Raw genomic sequence first — 6,364 nt, forward strand, 5'->3', positions numbered from 1 at the left:
AAGGCGCTCCCGATACAATTGAGATTAGCGATAAATTGAAAATCGCAATCGTTTTAGCAATATATAATGCGAACATTAATATATAACTTATTCTACAATAGTATAATCACGCTTCCCTTGTTCGGTCTTAAATTCAACGATTTCACACGGACATCTCACCTTGAACGGTGTTTGTTGACAGACTCCTGTCGAAAGAAAGTACCACTTTGACATATTCTCAGCAATTGCACTCGGATGAAAAGACACGAATGAACAATCCACACACACACACACACCACCACACCACACACACACACGCACACCACACACACACAACACACACACACACACACACCACACCACACACACACACACACACAATACACACACTCACACTCACACACACATACACACACAACAACTCACACACACACACACACACACACACACACACACACACACACACACACACATACACACTTGTTATCCGCTGTCAGTTTAATTGACTGTAGAAATACATTTGATACGATGTGAGCAGTGCTGAAGCCGATTACCTTATAGCAGTTTTGTTTCAGCTTTAATTATTATAAGGTTTATCTGAACGAAATAAATCGTGAACGAATAACGAGATAATAATAAACGAATAACGAGTGCACCAACCTAATAACGCGCTGGAGGCATGCCTTGCAGTACCTATGACCACATATAGTCTGTACTGGCTCCCATAGTAATGTCAGGCATACTGGGCAGACAAACTTATGGTCCAGCGTTGCCTCAAACATGATATCATCTCTGAACGCTGACATATCTACGTGGACATTCTTATACATTAAAAATACATAAAATTAATTATAAAGTAATGAACCTAATAAATACAGAGGCAAACTTAAAATGATATTGTTGTATAACTAGCTTCTGTCATTTGTGAACAACCATTTAATAAGTGACGATTTGGCTACGATCAACGACGTGATAAATATAATCAGGAGTAGATAATAGGGATCCTATTATCTACTCCTGATATAATCGAAACGTTTCAAATACCTTATTATGTCTTTATCATGTGCTGAGTATTTCTCTCGAGCGGAGCAGTCCACGGTGTATGTCTCAGTGTGTTCAAACTATTTCAACACTACGCACACATTTCCGGTGTCTGCATCTCACCTACCGCATCCCAAATAAACTTGATATTTATTTTCACTAGCACTATCCGGTGGTAGTCATCAGAGCGTGGACAACTAGACGTCAGGGGATAAGTGCAGTTTGGGCAGCGCACGGATGCTATTCTTAACATAGCGGTGACATGATTCCGCAATACATTGCTATACATACACGGTTAATTGACCAAACCCGTTAACGAGGAAACGCAATTTACTCACGAGTAGCTTGCAAAGGAAGAGGTGAGAGGTGGAGATGTGGAGAAGCGACAGAGGACGCAGAAACAACGCGAAAGAATGAGTAGAGGGAGAGGAAGAGAAGAAGTCATATGTGTTGAAGAGGTAGTGAGATAGAGCAGATGGAAGGAATCTTGTTCATAATTACAAATAAGGAGCGCGTACCGTTTTCTCTCTGTACCCCATACGCTCTGTGTTCGTGCGCGACAGATCCCTTACAAAGCAAATATGTTTGTTGAGATTACACGTGGTAGGTATGGAGAACAAATAACCACGCTTTGCTGTCGACTGACGCCTGTGTAGCACATGAAATATAGCATATATAATGTCATACGAAATATATCGTTTCTTTTGTTGACGTTATATGTTTTGTAGCGATCACATACTCATGGGGGAGTTAGTGTGAAATGTGTCCATGCCATTGCCATGCCTTTATAGTCACAAGGTTCCAGATACGGGGCGCCATGCAGGACAGGGCTCAATTTTGTCTAACAAAACTCAATTCTGTCTCACTGTCTTCTACTGGAGTTCATTGTGAAGAAGAACAAGAGAAACGCAAGGCGTCATCGAAAGCACGTGCGGCGTAAGCTATATGAACTTTAATCTATTCACTGTTGTTATTTGGCGGTTGGCGTAGCAATTAAGCTATGTCTATAATGTAATGTATTGCTGTTATTGGGTATATACGATGTGCTGCGCAGGATTTGTTCAACGTTTAGCAGGACGCTTCTTCTTATTTGTCGGTATTGTGATGTTCATCTAAATTTATTGTGAATATAAAATCTAGATACGTATTTTAAACGTGAGATCGTTGTAGTTAGGTTGGCGCATAGAGAGAAATCAATCATATATAGTAGATATTAGGAGTAGTATGCCGAATATTGGTTATTGTGGAAATCCCTATTTAAGACCTAGAGAATCATAATTAATCTTGCTATCGATTCGTATGTTTGTATTAATGTGTTTCCTATGAGAAATACATCAGGCGTAAACAACTGGTATCATGTGTCACTGACAAGTTATAAGTTAGAAAGTTATAGGGCTGACTTTCCTCGCAAGTATGCGATGAAAAAATGGTTAGAACGTCTTTACAGAAATCTAAGAGAATGAATATTACAGAATATGACGAGCGCGTATTGTCAAGTAATGCAAATGTTTTCCGAGTGATAGCTAAAGGGGTTGACTAATATGTTACAACAATATACTCCTAATCAAATATATTAATTGTTATGATACGCACATGCGCGCGAGAACGGAGCAATCGAATCGTTCTTTGTCTTAAACGTGGAATTGCGGCTCCCCATAGCCTAATCACTCCCCGAGACGTTGTCTACAATAGGCTGTCCTAAGATTCTTTATGTGATGGGAAACCTTTCACTGTTACACGCGTTTCAAATAAATTTTAAATGCTTATATACAGCAGATACATTTATTTTTTAAATATTTCCGGCTTCCATTACTTCACCACAGCCGCCGCCACCGCCAACGCCACCACCACCACCACCAACAACAACAACAACAACAACAACAACAACAACAACTACAATCTGTTGCTAGATCAATTAAAGAGAGCTTAAACACTGGATAACTTTACATACCGTTTGCGATGCAATGGAGATTATGCGATTAAGATGAAAATCGCAATCTTTTAGCAATATATATGTAACATAATAATATAACTTATTCTACAAAACTGTATAATCACCTCCTTGTTCGGTTTAAATTCAACGTTGTCCACGGGACATCTCACCTTGAACGGGTTGACAGACTCTCTGTCGAAAGAAAGTACCACTTTGACATTATTTCAGCAATGCACTCGGATGAAGGACACGAAATGGAACACATCACACACACACACACACACACACACACACACACACACACACACACACACACACACACACACACACTACATATACACACACGCACAACTTAAAATTGCATATTGACGTTATAACTAGCTCCTGTCATTTGTGAACAACCATTTAATACGTGACGATTTGGCTACGCGTCAACAGACGTTGATAATTATTAATCGAAACATTTCAGCATACCTTATTATGTCTTTTATCATGTGCTGGTATTTCTCTCGAGCGGAGCAGTCCACGGTAATATGTTCTCAGTGTGTTTCAAACTGATTCAACACTACGCACACATTTCCGGTGTCTGCATCCCACTACGCCATTCCCAAATAAACTTGATATTTATTCTCACTAGCACTGTCCGGTGGTAGTCATCAGAGCGTGGACAAACTAGACGTCAGGGATAAGTGCAGTTGGGCAGCGCACGGATGCTATTCTTAACATAGCGGTGACATGATTCCGCAATACATTGCTTTGCATAACACGGTTAATTGACCCAACCCGTTTACGAGGAAACGCCAATTTACTCACGAGTAGCTTGCAAAGGAAGAAGTGAGGCGGAGTGTGGAGAACCGACAAAGGACGCAGAAACAAGCGAATGATGAGTAGAGGAGAGGACAGAGAAAAAGTATATTGTTTGAAGAGGGAGTGGGATAGAGCAGATGCGAAGGAATCTTGTTCATAATTACAAATAAGGAGCGGCGCCGTTTCTTGCGTGTTTCTTTACCATTCCCCATACGCTTCTCTGTGTCCGCGGCCGGATGCCCTTGACAAAGCAAATATGTTTGTTGAAATTAACGTGGTAGTCGTATAGGAGAGACACAATAACACGCTTTGCGTCAGACCGCGCTGGGTAGCACATTGAAATGCTAGCGATACAGTAAAAACCCGCGTATAAGGAACATGATTTTAAAGAACTGTTCAGACTAAAATTTCCCATTTAGATCTCCTTTTACATAGAACCTGTTTAGGCGTAAGATTTTAGAAGTAGCCGTTCTTAATTTTCCATGCCAGATGAAGACTTAAAAAGAAACATAGTAAAATAAGGAGAGACGGAGCCTCAAACAATATCGATGCAATAACATGCCAATGCCAATGCCAATACCAATCGCAATGCCAAGCCAATGCCTCAACAATAACAATGCCAGCACCCTGGCATTGTTATTGAGACACAGCTACTCCATTATTTACATATTACAGTAAAACACGTTCGTATGAAGAACACTCAGGCTGCAAATGCGGTTCAAAAATTGATATACATAGAACAATTCAGCCTGAAAAATAAAAATTGTTCTTTTAAAAAAATTAGGGTACATTTAGCAACTGTTTTTCTACGTTGCTAATTGATGTATAAACTAAATGACTCTTACCTTCTGTCATCACATTTTTTTATTTAAGGCTGAAGGGGTCGTTAAAACTAAACTTTGGCCGCGAGTTCCGTATCATCAACCCATGTAGTTCCTACATAGCATACAATAAAACGTTTGTGTGATGATGTGTGTGTGTGCGTGCTGTTCTGGTGTATTTACTGTGTACTTGCCAAACAAATGCAGTTGAATGTTGGTACGTTCGTAAGCATGATTGTACATGTATTTGCTATTGACACGATTCTCAACCATAAAAAAACAAACATGGTGCCAACAACTAAACTCTCCATATAACACCTTACACATACACTTACTGTTACTGGTAAAACACATGCATCACAGTCACTAAGCCCTGCGGCGTAGCGCGGGTTCAAGCTAGTCATATTAAAAGTAGAATAACAATTTAAGAACCTATTTAAGAACCTTTGTGAGGCCAAATTTTTCAGTCAAGACCATTTATATCAAGAACATCGTTGAGGCTAACTCTGGGAAAATCCTTATGTTTCTTATATACGCGGGTTTTTACTGTATCATAATGTCATACGAAATATATCGTTTCTTTTGTTGACGTTACTATGTTTTGCAGCGATCACATACTCATGGTGGAGTTAGTGGAAATTGTGTCCATGCATTGCCTCTGCCTTTATATGTCATAGGTTCAAGATCCCGATTCTCCGCAACGGTATGAGTGAAATTGTTTTACATTGTCATTGTTCGGGCCCAACTGCTGTCACGCTGCCACAAAAAAATTGTGTATGATGCTTCACAGAAATTTTCATTATTGTTATGGAATTACTAGATGCTTATATCAAGAGCTACATAATTAGCAGAATCAATATTCTACACTGCTCTCAATAATATCTCTGTTATGTACCTTTTTTTCATTGATATTATAATACAAATAGGCTTATATTACGATCGCCGAATTTGAGATATGAAAATGTCGAGCACCATGCGCTTACATGATAATAATAAACGTTAACAAAATTCCCTAAAGTTCATATTGATTTGATAAGTGTGAATTTGTGTACGTGTATACCTAGTATCTGTTAAATGAATAATTATTCGATTTTTATATCGATATGATTTAGGCACGGTGCGTGTGTGTGGTGTGTGTGTGTGTGTGTGTGTGTGTGCTGTGTGTGTGTGTGTGTGGTGCGTGTGTGTGGCTGGTGTGTGCGGTGTGTGACTGTGTGTGTGCTCGTGTGATGCTGCCCGCGTGTGCACGCGTGTGGTCGTGCGCGCCTCCGAGCGTCTTTCAGTGTGTGCACGGTGTGGATTTGCGCGGCGTTTTCTGTGTGATAGCATGCGTGTGCGCGCGTGTAACCCGCACCTGATAGGTATAATATTGGTTCGTTACGCTGTGCCACTCGTGATCGACTATGTCGCCGTCAACTTCAAAAGAGATCACGCCAAAGCAGCAGCTAGTGACATTTCGAACTCATCTACTAGTGTCCAATTCTATCTACCACTACAAAGACATTATAGAGCTCGAATATTTGAATAACAATGCGGCATGCACGACATAAAACTTGTAAATCGCTGCTAACTCTGTTTCTTATATAATTAAAAATTAATTAAAAATTAAGTTATTAAAAAAAATATTAAATCTCAGATTAACAGACGATTAGTAGAGTGGGCGTGTACATGATAGCTATGTTTTAAACTCGGGCGAAGCAGCGACTGATGCTGTCTGCATTTGTGTGTACACATTGACAGGTCTGCATGCGTGTGTACACATTGACAGGTCTGCATGCGTGTG

General features: G+C 39.9%; 1 long non-coding RNA gene across 2 annotated transcripts; it reads right to left on the minus strand.

The window, feature by feature from the left end:
- Window positions 1-122: 122 nt before the first annotated feature.
- LOC106816672 lies at window positions 123-3,502 on the minus strand. Of its 2 annotated transcripts, XR_001394923.1 has the most exons (5): window positions 3,428-3,502; window positions 3,079-3,145; window positions 1,024-1,143; window positions 640-787; window positions 123-185 (listed from the first exon to the last, which is right to left on the minus strand). It is a non-coding gene; the product is annotated as an uncharacterized LOC106816672 (long non-coding RNA). The 2 variants fall into 2 exon arrangements; XR_001394924.1 differs by lacking the exons at window positions 1,024-1,143; window positions 3,079-3,145 and having other exon boundaries at window positions 3,428-3,480.
- Window positions 3,503-6,364: the final 2,862 nt, after the last annotated feature.

Source organism: Priapulus caudatus, unplaced genomic scaffold (assembly GCF_000485595.1).
Source record: "Priapulus caudatus unplaced genomic scaffold, Priapulus_caudatus-5.0.1 Scaffold1450, whole genome shotgun sequence".
Lineage (NCBI taxonomy): Eukaryota > Metazoa > Priapulida > Priapulimorpha > Priapulimorphida > Priapulidae > Priapulus > Priapulus caudatus.